Genomic DNA, 12,600 nt, shown 5'->3' on the forward strand with positions numbered 1-12,600 from the left:
AGAAAAGATGCTTCTCCCCATGCTATGGTTTCAGTGAACTTGGGAAAGGTCTTATATGAGTTTTGCACACACTGTATCAGGCGGATTTTATCTGGGTACCTCTTACTATTACATCTAAGTGCAATGTGTCGTAATCAAGTGTTTGCCTCTCCTACCAGAATGAAAACAGCTATAGGCTTGCACACACTGTATCAGGCGGATTTTATCTGGGTACCTCTTACTATTACACCTAAGTGCAATGTGTCGTAATCAAGTGTTTGCCTCTCCTACCAGAATGAAAACAGCTATAGGGCCTGGATGATGCTGATTGATTTTTGTATTCCCAGTCTTGGGACAAGGTTGGTGCTCAATAATTGCTTGCTTCAGGAATGAATAAATAAAAGAATGAATGAATGAGTAATGATTAGCCTCAGCAATGATTTGTTCTCAAACTCTCATAAATATTTATTTTTTCCTAAGTACAGTTGCTAGCCCAATAGATATGTACAATAGGAAGACTTTTGGTTAAAGTGATTTTATAATCTCCATGGTGAGAAGTAAGACATAAGGATACATATGAGAAAAAGACAGAAGATACCGGGCTACAAAGGTCAAAGGAAAAAGGAGAAGGGGCAGCAATCTGCCTACAGGTTCTGAGAACTGAGAGACAGTTTCCAGAATTATGGTCACAGTTTTTAGCAGTAAAAATAAAAAATACAGAATTTGACCCCTTCCTTGACAGTGAGAGTTAAAGGCAAAATCCTTTAATGGCATTAAAGAGAGAGAAGTAGATGGAGAGACGGAGAGACAGAGAGACAGAGAGAAGGAAGAGACACAGAGAGGAAACTGCAGCTACAGGACTGATACAAATACAACATTCTTAGATAAAAATCCTCTTCAGCTCCAGATTCTGACAATGGATTCTGTTTTTTATATTGATAGCTTAATAAGGAACAGATTTGCTTTTTTGGAGCAGTGGTTTCCTTCAGGCGAATCTGTGCACTCTGTGCTTGACATCTATGCTTGCCAGTCTTCGAATCACATATGATAATAACTTAAATGTTCATTACCCAGTGCTATTGGCATTTTCACTAGGGGACTCCAAAGCCCTGAAAGTCTTTCTGATCTCAAGAATAAGATTTTTTAATAGTAAAATGCTAATGGGGGTGGGAAGGCAGACATTTTGGAAGGGGAAATTTTTTTGGGGGGTGCTGGCTGGGACAAGGATTGAACCTTGGACCTTGATGTTGTCTGCACCATGCTCCAACCAACTGAGGAAGAGGGAATTGCCTGGTGTCTTCCAGATTACCCCGAGGAGATGGCTCAATTCTTTGTCTTGCTCTTTCCAAGTGGACAGTTACATGACTGAGGGTATAGAGGTGGCTGATCCCTACAACTGGAAGTGTCAGGCTTTGGACTACAAGTGCAGGAGTTGGCTACTTTATGAGGCTGCCCGTATGATCCCCGCACCCGTGGGGAACAGTGACAACAACAAAACCTAACAGATTGACATCTGTGACCAATGATGCTCCATCTTCCTGCAGTCGAGACTCCCTGGTGGCAATGATGATTTTGTATTGATGTAGTTTCAAGTCAGGCCCCACACTGCATGCAGAGTTACATGCAGAGTGCCCATCTGAGAGGGCAGTGTTGCCATGTGTTTTGAGCCTTTGTAGCAACCAACACTTTCCATATTTTACCAAAGTGGAGAAAAAACATTATGATAATGATGCCCTTTGAAATTGAGATTAGTTTGTAAAAGAGAGAAAACTAAAGGACTGTATGGATTTAAACAGTACAACATTTTAGAAAAATCCTTGATTTAGAATTAATTTATATTAGAGCTAAAGATACCTTAGAGCTCCTATATCTAGCATGATCCTAAGATTAGTCTTTTAAAATTTAGAACTATGTCCTAGACCAGTTTCTGCCACCAACTAACCAGGCTACTTTTTTGGGTATCTCTAAAAGAATAAGTTTGCACAGTGGGGCCCCATGTTCTTTGGAGCTCTGACCTATGGTTCCAGAATTTGGCTGTAAAATAATGTTAATTTAAGTGGTCCCCCAGTGGCTAAAATTGTAATTGCTGATTATAACAATGCAGGATTTCTGGTTGCAATAAGAAAGCTATCTCCTACAATAACACAATGATTATATTTTTAAATGAAATAATGCATGTACAAGCCCTCGGTCAGTGCTAGGGATGTTTCCCTATACAGCTGGTTCTCATAATACTCCAAGGAACTTTCACATAAGTAAAAAGAAACCTTGACAAGTGTGTTGACTATGATAATGTAAAAGCAAAAAATCAGAAACAGCCAAATGTCTATCAGGAGAATAGTAGCATGTTCACACAATGAAATACCATGCAATAGTGGAAGCTAGCTATCTACAGCTCCCGTGTATCCTAGGTTACAGCTGCATGTAACCTAGGAGCAGAATTGCGAGTCATAGTTTACATGCATCTTTAATGCAAGTTACTGTCCTTAATAGTTTATACTCCCCAATATGTACTTGTAATTGCCTGACTTTAAATTTTTTGCCAATCAGATGTGAAAGTTTATTTTATTTCTTAAAATAAGTTTTCTCCTTATTACTAGAGAGGTTGAACCATATAAAACTGGTTGAAAACTAGTTAAACTAGCTGAAAATGGTTCTATTTGTCTATTTTAAGTAGTTTTCCAAGTTGTCTTTCAGAAAGTAAGCTAGGCATGTGCAGAGAGAAAGACCTTGCCCTCCAGATGACCTTGGGCACCACAAGAACCTGAAAATTCTCCACCCAAGTACTGGATTCAGGCTCAACCAATCAGTCTTTGTCTGCATCATGTGACCTGACTCAGGCCTAATCAGTCAATCAGCCCTTTTCTGAGTCATATGACCTGACTAAGGCCCAGCCAATCACCTTTTGCCTAGTCATGTCATCTGACCAGGAACCAGCCAATCCCCAGTTCCTGATCTTTACTGATCCTTTAAAAACCCATCCAGCTCTCTGCTCTCTCTGCTTCTATCATCTTGCAATGTGAGACCCCTGGGTCACTGTTGCTACCACCAGATGGGCTTTGGACTTCTCAGCCTCAGAAACTGTAAGCAATAAATTTCATTTTCTTTATAAATCACCCAGTTCAGTGTACTTTGTTATAAGCAACAAAAACGAACTAATACAGAAAATTGGTACCAGAAAAGTGGGGTGTTGCTTATAACAAATACTTGAAAATGTGGACCAGCAGCAGAAGACAAAGAGACAAGGGTGAGGTTGGAATGTCTTAGAGACTAGTTACATGGTGGCAAGCAGAATGCTGATAGAAATCTGGACTGTAAAGACCATCCTAAGGAGGTCTCAGATAGAAATAAGGAGTTTATCAGAAACTGGGGCAAAGATCACCCTTGCTGTGAACTGTCGAGGAATTTGGCTGCATTGTGTCTAGGCCCTAGGACCCTGTGGAAGTTGGAATTTAGGAGTTGTGAACCAAAGTATTTGGTGGAAGAAATTTCTGAGCAGCAAAGCATTGAGGAAGTTGCATGGCTACTTGTAACAGCCTACGCTGAGTTATGGCGGCAAAGGCATGACATAAAGCCGGAATTTAAAAGGGAAGCAGAGCATAAAGATTTGGAAAATTTGCAGCCTGGCCATGTGGTAGAGAAGCAGAGAGCATGCAATGGTGCAGCCCAGCGACCATTAGCTAAGAAAATTAGTACAAAGGAAAGGGATTATCAAGAGAAGGAGAAAAAGGCCCTTAAGGCATTGCAGAAGCCTCTGGTGCCAACCCTTCCATTTCAGGCCCAAAGACCTAGGGAGACAGAATGGTCTTGGGGAACAGGCTTGAGGAGCCCTCCAGGGGCTCACTGCCCAGGACCAGCTTGGGAAGCTACTTCCAGCACCAGCACCCCCAGCTGCTTTGGCTACTCCAGCTGTGGGTAAATTGGCTAGACATGCAGCTTTGGAAAATACAAGCTTGAAGGAAGCCTTAGCAGCATCCACGTGGTGTTAGGTTTGCAGGCTTGCAGAATGCCAGAGCTGTAAAGGCTTGGGATCCTCCATGATGATTTCAGAGAATGTATGGAGAAGCTGCAGGCCCAGGAAGAGATCTGCTGCAGCGGCAGATTCACTGCATAGAGTCTTCACTAGAGCAACGCTGAGCAGAAACATGGGGTCAGAGCTGCAGCAGAAAAACCCCAACAGTGCCATGCCTAGTAGAACCATGAGAGAAGAACTGCCATGAAGACCCCAGACCTGTGGAGCTACCAGAGGGGAATATCAGTCTGGGAGAGCTGAAGTGTGGCCTAAGGCCAGGAAAGCCATAGGAGCAGAGCTGCCCAAGGACTTGGGGACCCAACTGCCACACCAGTGTGCAGAGAAGGTAGAACATGGAGTCAAGGTACATGATTTGCCAGCTTTCAGATTTAATGCTTGCCTTGCTGGGTTTCGGAATTGCTTAGCACCTGTTACCCCTTTCTTTTGACCTATTTCTCCCTTTTGGAATGGGAATATGTACCCTATGCTTGTCTCAGCATTGTGTCTTGGAAGTAGATAACTTATATTGATTTCACAGATGGGACATTGAACTTTGGAGTTTTTAGTTGAAACGAGTTAAAACTTTGGGGATGAAATGAATGTATTTGCATGTGAAAAGGACATGAGCTTTCGAGGGCCTGGGGCAGAATGTAGTGGATTGATTTATGTCCCCCCCAAACTCACTGGAACTTGAATTGTGTCCCCCAAGTTTTATGTATTAAAAACTTGGCCCCCACTGCGACTGTTAAGAGGGTGGGAAATCCTATTATGGTAATTGAAAGGTGGGGCCCTGAAGGGGTGATTGGATTGTAGGACTGTGCACTAGTGAATGGATTAAAAATGGTGGTCAGGGGTGTGGTTCTGAGGGCTTTAAACGAAGAGGACAGTCTGTCTTGCTCTCTCTCTGCTCTCTCTGCTTCCACCATCTTGCAGTGTGAGACTCCTGGGTCACTGTCACCACCACCAGATAGACTTTGGACTTCCCAGCCTCAGAAAGCAATACATTTTGTTTTCTTCATTAAAAAAATAAATAAAATAAAATAAAATAAAAAATAAAAAAATAAAAACCCATCCAGCCCTTCACTTAAGGAGGCAGATTTGAGAGCATCGCTTCCTGTCTCCTTGCTGGTGGACCTTGAGATAAAGCGTTTTCTTTCCTCAGACACTGGTGCCGTGGTATTGGCATCTATGCACATCAGGCAGCGAGCCCTTGCTTGGTAACAAAGTTAAGCATATTTTCCTCTTCTTCTTTGCCATTTGATTTTCCTTTCTGTGAATAGCCTGTTTGTGTCCTGGTTGCTTTTTCCCACTGATTTGAGAGTCCTTCTAATTTATGTGTAAGATTTCTTTACATGTACATAATAAATTTTTAGTGGTTGTACACTTTCTTTCAGTGTATGGCTTGCATTTTCCCTTTTAATAATGACATCTTTTGTCCTACAGAAGTTTTGCATTTTATGTCACCAGGCCTCCCACCCCACCACTTCCTCCTTCCTTTTCCTCTCCGTGAAGTTACACTGAAAATTTACAAAATCAGCAATCAGTGTTTACGTTATTCTGACTATGCAAATATCATTTATAGTTTAGCCAAGTAATTGCAAAAATTTGTTTTGGGTTTTCCTCAAGTTCATAACTGCTTCTTGTTTTATTTGCTTAGTATTCTATGTCTATATTGCTATTTTTCCCACACGTTTAAAATGATTGATCAAATATTAATGAATAACTTTTCCAAGTTCTCTGACACACTGAGTAAAGCATTTGTCTTAATTTCTCTCTCTCTCTGATTGTATGTTTGTTCCTGCTTTCTCTCTTTCTCTGTGACTAGAAACCTCTCTCATCTCCCATTCCCTGATCTAATCTGGATCAGTTGCTACCTAGCACTGGTGCAGACTTCGTCTGGAACTTTTCCGTATCACTCTCCTATGTGGACATCTTGAATCCCGTATCTTCCTCATTTCAGTTTGCATCCTCATTATGATGAAACAAATCCTTTAAAAGAGAGATAATTCTTCAAAAGCTTTTCATGACTGGAAATATATTCATTCTACCCTCACACTTGATTGATTATAAAAGCCTTCTGTTTCAAGATGACAAATTGACTAGAAAGAGATCTCTTTCCCCCCTTTTAAAGCTCCATTGAAAAATAAAATTGAAATAAATCTAGAAAGTAATTTAAAAATTATAATTGAAAATTATAAGAACAAAACATAGGAGCAAATTCAACAGCAGAGGAGAGGTTTCAACCACCTTTTGAACGAGGAAGAACAGACAGGCACTGGCAGCCAACTCTAGTCGAGCAATGATGTGACCGCCCAAAGCCAATCCACCCTGCAGAGTCCAGAGAGGCCCAGCTCTCCAAGATACCAGGTAATGCAGGAAGAAGCGGGGAGTGCAGTTCTGAAAACAGGTGTGTGGACTTGTTGAAAGCCTATGTACAGGTCAGGTCCTCTGCCCTACCACATGCACCTAGGCAAGTAACCCCATTCACCACACACAGATACAAGAGGTTTATCTCTGGATAAATTGAACCCAAGGATCTCTGAATTCATGGGCAGGCACAGTGAAAGGAAGAGGTACTGATAGGATTGAAAACAGAAGAATTAGTTGAAATTTTAGAGTGAAATATGATTCCCCTAGTCCATTTTTCCTGTCCTCCTTCTAGAAAAGGAGCTGTCAGTTAAATAACATTCATCCCTGAACAAAAGCAAGAGATTGGGAGATTCTTCTTTAAAAAAAAACTGGATGGCCACTGAGAAAAGACTTACAAATATTATTTGAAGAATCTCTCCAGTGTCTAGTTGGACATGCTATAGTAAAGTCTACCAGTTGTCCAAAACAAAAACAACCAAACAAAACCCTACCTATGCATTCAGAGCTTATATTTAAGGACTGAAGCAACATTTTAGTTCCTCTATAAAGTTAAATGGATAGCCAGAGAAACCAGATATTTGAGGAATATCTCCAATAGTAGGGAGACCAAAACATACGTGTAGAGAAAACAAGCCTGGATATAATATAGACAATGCAGACAGTAGAAGAGAATTTAAATTGATATGTAATCAGTACCCACAGAACAAAAAGAGCAGGTATTGCCTACATAGACAAGAATAGGAGATCACAAAAGGGGAGCAATTAGCACAAAGTAAAGAGATCTTGTAAACTCAAATACGTAGAACAGGTTAAAAAATCAACATAAATGTAGAAAGATAAGTTGAGAGAATGTCCCAGAGTATAAAACATAATGAGAAAGACATGGAAAATGGAAGAGAAGATGTGAGAAACTCATCTGACAAGTCTTTGCTCGGACTGGTAGGAGTGAAGAGAGAAAGCACGTGAGCAGAAACTGACGACGAAATCACACAGCTCCAAGGGTGAAGTGCACAGAAGGAAAGCGCTCGCATGAGCTCTGGGAAGTGATAGAAGTGCTCCAGCAGAGGCACAACACGGGGAAATTTTACTACCCCAGAGGCAAGGAGAAGATCCTAAAAGCTGCAGCAAAGCAAAAACAAAAACAAAACGGATCACATACATAAGGTCAGAAATTCACATGAATTTGTCTTGATCTGAACAGAAATGAGCAGGAGGACTGGCCATTGGAGGGAGGGGCAAAGCTTCCCAGGTGCAGCTTGTGTCTGGGCCCAGAAGTGAAAATGCATGTGGTGTGCTGGAGAGCCACACAAGTGAAGTGTGTGTGTGTGTGTGTGTGTGTACATGCATGTATGTGTATTTGTATGTACATGTGTATGCATATGTACATGTGTATGTATGCATGCATGTGTGTGCATGAATGTATGTGGGTGTACATGTGTTTGTGTATGTATTTGTATGTATACATGGGGGGGCTTCAAAAAGTTCATGAAAAAATTTGTATTATCTTTTAATTCCATTTTTCCACAGACATTTTGAAGTACTCTTGCATGCCTGTATGCGTGTTTATGTGTGTGTGGTGTGATATGGAGTGGTGGTTGAAGGTGGATAGACGGTAGAGGGGAGAGGAGATAGAGACGAACTTTGAATGTTATACTAATCATGACTCTTCCATTTACAAGTGCCCCAAAACCAACACAAACTAACTTAAGCAAAAGGGAAATTTATTGATTTTCCTAACTTGAAAGTTCAGGCGCGACCTAATCCAGGGAGCTGCATGATGTTTTTAGGGCTTATTTTCTCACCTCTGCTTTGTGTTTTGGGCTCATTCTTTCCTACTGAGTATCAAGTCCAGGGCAGGGAATCACTGGAAACTCTTAACTTCCCATCTTTCCACTCATCTCTGATGAAAATTGTGGATTTGTCTTTCTCCTAGCAGATGTATCAATTTTTTGCTTTGTATATTTTGAAACTTACGTATGTACATGTTTAGGATTATTAAATCCTCTTAATGAATTGACTCCTGCATTGAGTTGAATGTGCCCCCCAGAACTTAATTCCCAGTGTAACTATTGAGGGTGGGAAATCCTATTATGGTAATTGAAATGTGGAGCCTTGAAGAGGTGATTAGATTGTAGGACCGTGCCGTAGTGAATGGATTAATAATGGTGGTCAGGGGTGTGGTTCTGAGGGCTTTAAAAGGAGAGCACGTGAGAGGTTAGTCTCTCTCTGCTCTGCCATTCTCGCCCTGTGACACCCTTCATTACTGCAGAGTCACCTCAGTGGATGTGATCCCTGGACTTTGGACTTCCCAGCCTCTGAAAACTGTAAGCAATAAATATTGTTTCTTTATAAATTATCCAGTTTCAGGTATTTCTTTTATAAGCAACAAAAATGGATGAATACAACCCCTTTATCATTATGAATGACCTCTTTAACCCTGGTCATATTCTTTGTTCTGAAATCTACTGAAGACTAGACCTTATAGGTTTGCCTGACCCTGTGGCATGTAACTTGGGCTGCTGGATGCCTCTTCATAGGACATTTCTAGATGGTCTCTTGCTAGATTCTTTTTTTTTTTTTTTTTTGTGGCTGGATGGTACAGGGATCAAACCCTCGATGCTGGTGCTACCAGTATCATGCTGTAACCTCTTGGGCTAACCGGCCAGCCTGGTCTCTTTCTAATTACAATACTAGCTACCCCTCTTTATTCTTCCTTAATCCCTGCATTTTGCAGTTAGTAGGCTTCTCCTTAACTACTCAACTGATGGTCGTCATGGCAGTTCTCCAGATTACCTACAGACTCAGGGATCTGCAGGTCTGAGGACTGTTCAGTAAAGGCAGTTCAACTAATCTCCAGGTCAAACCCAGCTCTGACCCACATATGTGGGTTTCCTAGTGCTAGGAACACTTCAAAGCCTGGGTCAACAGGAAGGAATCTGTGCCTCTGTGTGTGTCAGTGTAGAGGTGTATGTGTGTGTATGTATGTGATTCAGATGGGTAGCAAAATAATAAAACAAGGAAAGGAGTTTGGAGATGCTCAGAAGCATGGATAAATTAGAATGGTGAACACAGGGCCAATTTCACCCCTTTGATATTTTGATCCAGGACTTAGTTTCAGTGTGTAAAAGAAATTGTTTTCCTTATAAATGCCTAAGAACACCTTCTGGCATCCCCATGATTCAGTTCTAAAATCAGATTGGGGCTACCAAGTAACTAGCCAAGTTAAAGAAGTTATTTAGTCTCTCTGGATGGATTTGCGAAGAACTGTAAATTTGGAAAACCCAGTGGTATCCACTTCCTTGTCAGTAAATCAGTCTTTCTTTAATATATAATATAACTTTGTTCAAGCCGATGAGTAAAATGAACAAGTATTTAACTTTAACAAATTTAACAAGCAATAAGCTTATAGTTAAATTTTAGTTTTCCAAAAACCACCCTTCTGGATCCTTACAGGGTTTTAAATGAACTCAATTAATACTGTATGCTTGCTTCTCCATGTCCCTTCCAGCTCCAAGCATTCTGCATCTTTTCCCTCAAGATAAAGAAAGATAAAAAAGAGAGAAACAACAAAAACCAACCCAAAATGACTCCCCTGTCTGTTTGCAATACGGAGGATGTCTCTAAGGATCTAGAGAACAATAATATATTGGAAAAATAGTCAAGATCTGAAAAATTATACCCTATATGCTGGGATGAGTTGGCTCATTGTTCAGGAGGAAAGTGAGCTGATGATGGCTGGTGATCAGAAAGGCCAATCTTCCTGCAAGAAAGATGATGAGCCTACGAGAGAGAAAGAAGAAAAGAAGAAAATGGGGTGAGAACTAGAAAAGCAATAGCGGAAATTTGCAGAGGCAGAGGTAGATGACATATGCTTATCTGACATGTAATTTTATGGCATTGCAGCTGAGCAAAACATGCTGTTCACTGGCAAAGAGGACCTGCTTTTTGTGTATACATTTCAGTGCAATTTAAAAAATGCTGTAATTATAATTTCAGAACTTCAGAATTTGAATAGGTGCCAGTGTTCTCTTTTTTCATATGGGAAAAGAAAATTCCTTTGAAAATCACTGGAAACTCAGACAAAAAATCCACAGCTGTGATCCTCGGGATTGCTTTGTAGAGTCTTTGGGACTCATATTATACAAGAGAAGCTTCCATTTCACTTTCAGAGAAGACATTCTGGCTCGCACGACCTCATCCTCCAGGAGCGTGCTGGTGGCCGTCACAGTGCAGGCGTGAAGAGCTGTTTTGTCACACAATAGTTCTCCTACATGCCCACTTCTGCTGCTGCCACCGGCAGTCCTGTGTTCAAGTTCACACGCACAAGTTCACCTGATTCTGAGTGTTCTGCTTGAATTCATTTATTTTTTAAAAAGTTTTTAATTTTTTAATAGTCATCATAGGCACAATTTTTAATAGCTGCATAATATTCTGTTTTATGATTATACAATAATTTATTGGCCCACATCCCCATTGTTGGACATTTAGGTCGTTTGACAATTTGGTTATTATAAATGAGCATCTCTTTGCATGCATTTTGTCTAGACTTTGGCTTACTTCCTGGGGAGTGATTGTTATTAACAGTGAAACTAGGGGTCAAAGGGCAGGACTATATTTTAGCTCCTGAAACATATTGCTAAACTGCTTGAATTTTAACTAATGTTTCCTGAAGGTCAAAACCAGAGTTCTGAGCAAGAACCTGGGGAACGATGAGCAACGCATCAGCAAACGCTTGGCTTCTGAGTTGGGCCCTCCCATTTTCACTGGGCCTGCATTTAATCAGGGCTTCTGCCAGTGCTGCTTCCACTGCCCCAGCACCTGGAACCACACAGCCAGCCACCGTCAGCAGCATTTTTGACAGCCCTCAAGCCATCTCTTATTGCATCTTTGATTTGAGTGAGTGAGTGCTTATTTGGTCCTCTGACCAACAATGTGACAGAGCGAGGATTGTTACATTTCCCAATAAAGGTGAACGTCTCTTCTCCTAATGTGTACTCATAGACAAGTCCTGCATGTCCCAAACAATCAGGATTTAGGTCATCAAAAGAATTTAGAGCTACCCCATCACGAGCAAGAGTCAGCCTCTCCATATCTCTCCTTTTAGCCTTGCGCAGAGCTACTATACCTTCTTTTGCAAGAGCATCTAAGGAAAAGGGGTTAATTCTCTTTTGATTAATAACAGCCAATCTTTTATCCGAATCACCATAGACTTTGTTTTTCAGTTCTATTATTTTATAAGTACTATCTTCAATGAATTTTCAGCTTTTACTAGTTTTTCTCTCTCTTCTGCACTCATTAAGATAGCCGAATTTACTTCTGTTTTTCCATATTCTAACGACACATTGCACATAAGGACGTGAGCATCTTCTACTCTTTTCTTCATATCAGGATGCCTTGTGCCCCATGATGCAAAACAAGTCCTCTGAGTAAGCTTGTGTCCATTTCAGGTTTATGTTTCATCTCCATGATCTCTCATGAAGAGGCCAATAGGTTCATGTTGTTTTTTCAGTGGCCAAAGTGGAGTCCACTACAGCCCCTGTTAAGACATCTGCAAGTTCAGTGTGAACTTTAGTACAAAGAGTTGTTCTGGCCACATCTACAAGTGCTTCACTGTCCATCTCTCTGCTTACTTTGACATGTTCCAAAAATTAAAGGGCCTTTTTTGCGGCTTCAGATCCTTCAGTGATTATTCTGGGATGAAGACCTTTAGAAATGCAGACATCTGCCTGTTTCAGCAGCTCTCCAGTGATGAGGACATTGGAAGTAGTACCATCAACAGTTATGTCTTCTTGGGCTGTTCTTACTTTTGCTTTTAAGGAGGCTGTTGCGTGTTGAATCTGCATTTCGTGCAGCAGCACATTGGTGTCCTTAGCCTGATGTCTCCAGTGCCAGAAACAAGCATCTTCAAGGTGCCCTTGGGGTCCAGGTGGGTCCTCAGCACATCCTGCAGCTCCTATACCCTGCTGATGCTGACCACCAGCACCACCTGGGCTTGGGCCACCTTGGCTTGGAGTTCAAGGTCTTTACAGCCATCATCTGTGTTAACAATTTAATTTGTACTCTCATATTTTCTCCATACTCATGTAATCCTAAACAGACATATAATAGTATAGGTATATTATAGTATATTACAGTTTCTAAGACTGGAAACCTAGAACTTATAAAAGAAAAAGAGACATATTTAATGCATAAATTAAACCTTTTTTTTTTTCAGCAAAAGATCACATAAATAAAAAGCT

At 40.9% G+C, this 12,600-nt stretch overlaps 1 pseudogene; it reads right to left on the reverse strand.

The window, feature by feature from the left end:
- Nucleotides 1-10,063: 10,063 nt before the first annotated feature.
- On the reverse strand, nt 10,064-12,397 carry LOC103594132 (annotated as a pseudogene).
- Nucleotides 12,398-12,600: the final 203 nt, after the last annotated feature.

The sequence above is a fragment of the Galeopterus variegatus genome, unplaced genomic scaffold (assembly GCF_000696425.1).
Source record: "Galeopterus variegatus unplaced genomic scaffold, G_variegatus-3.0.2 Scaffold1490, whole genome shotgun sequence".
In the NCBI taxonomy this organism is placed as follows: Eukaryota; Metazoa; Chordata; class Mammalia; order Dermoptera; family Cynocephalidae; genus Galeopterus; species Galeopterus variegatus.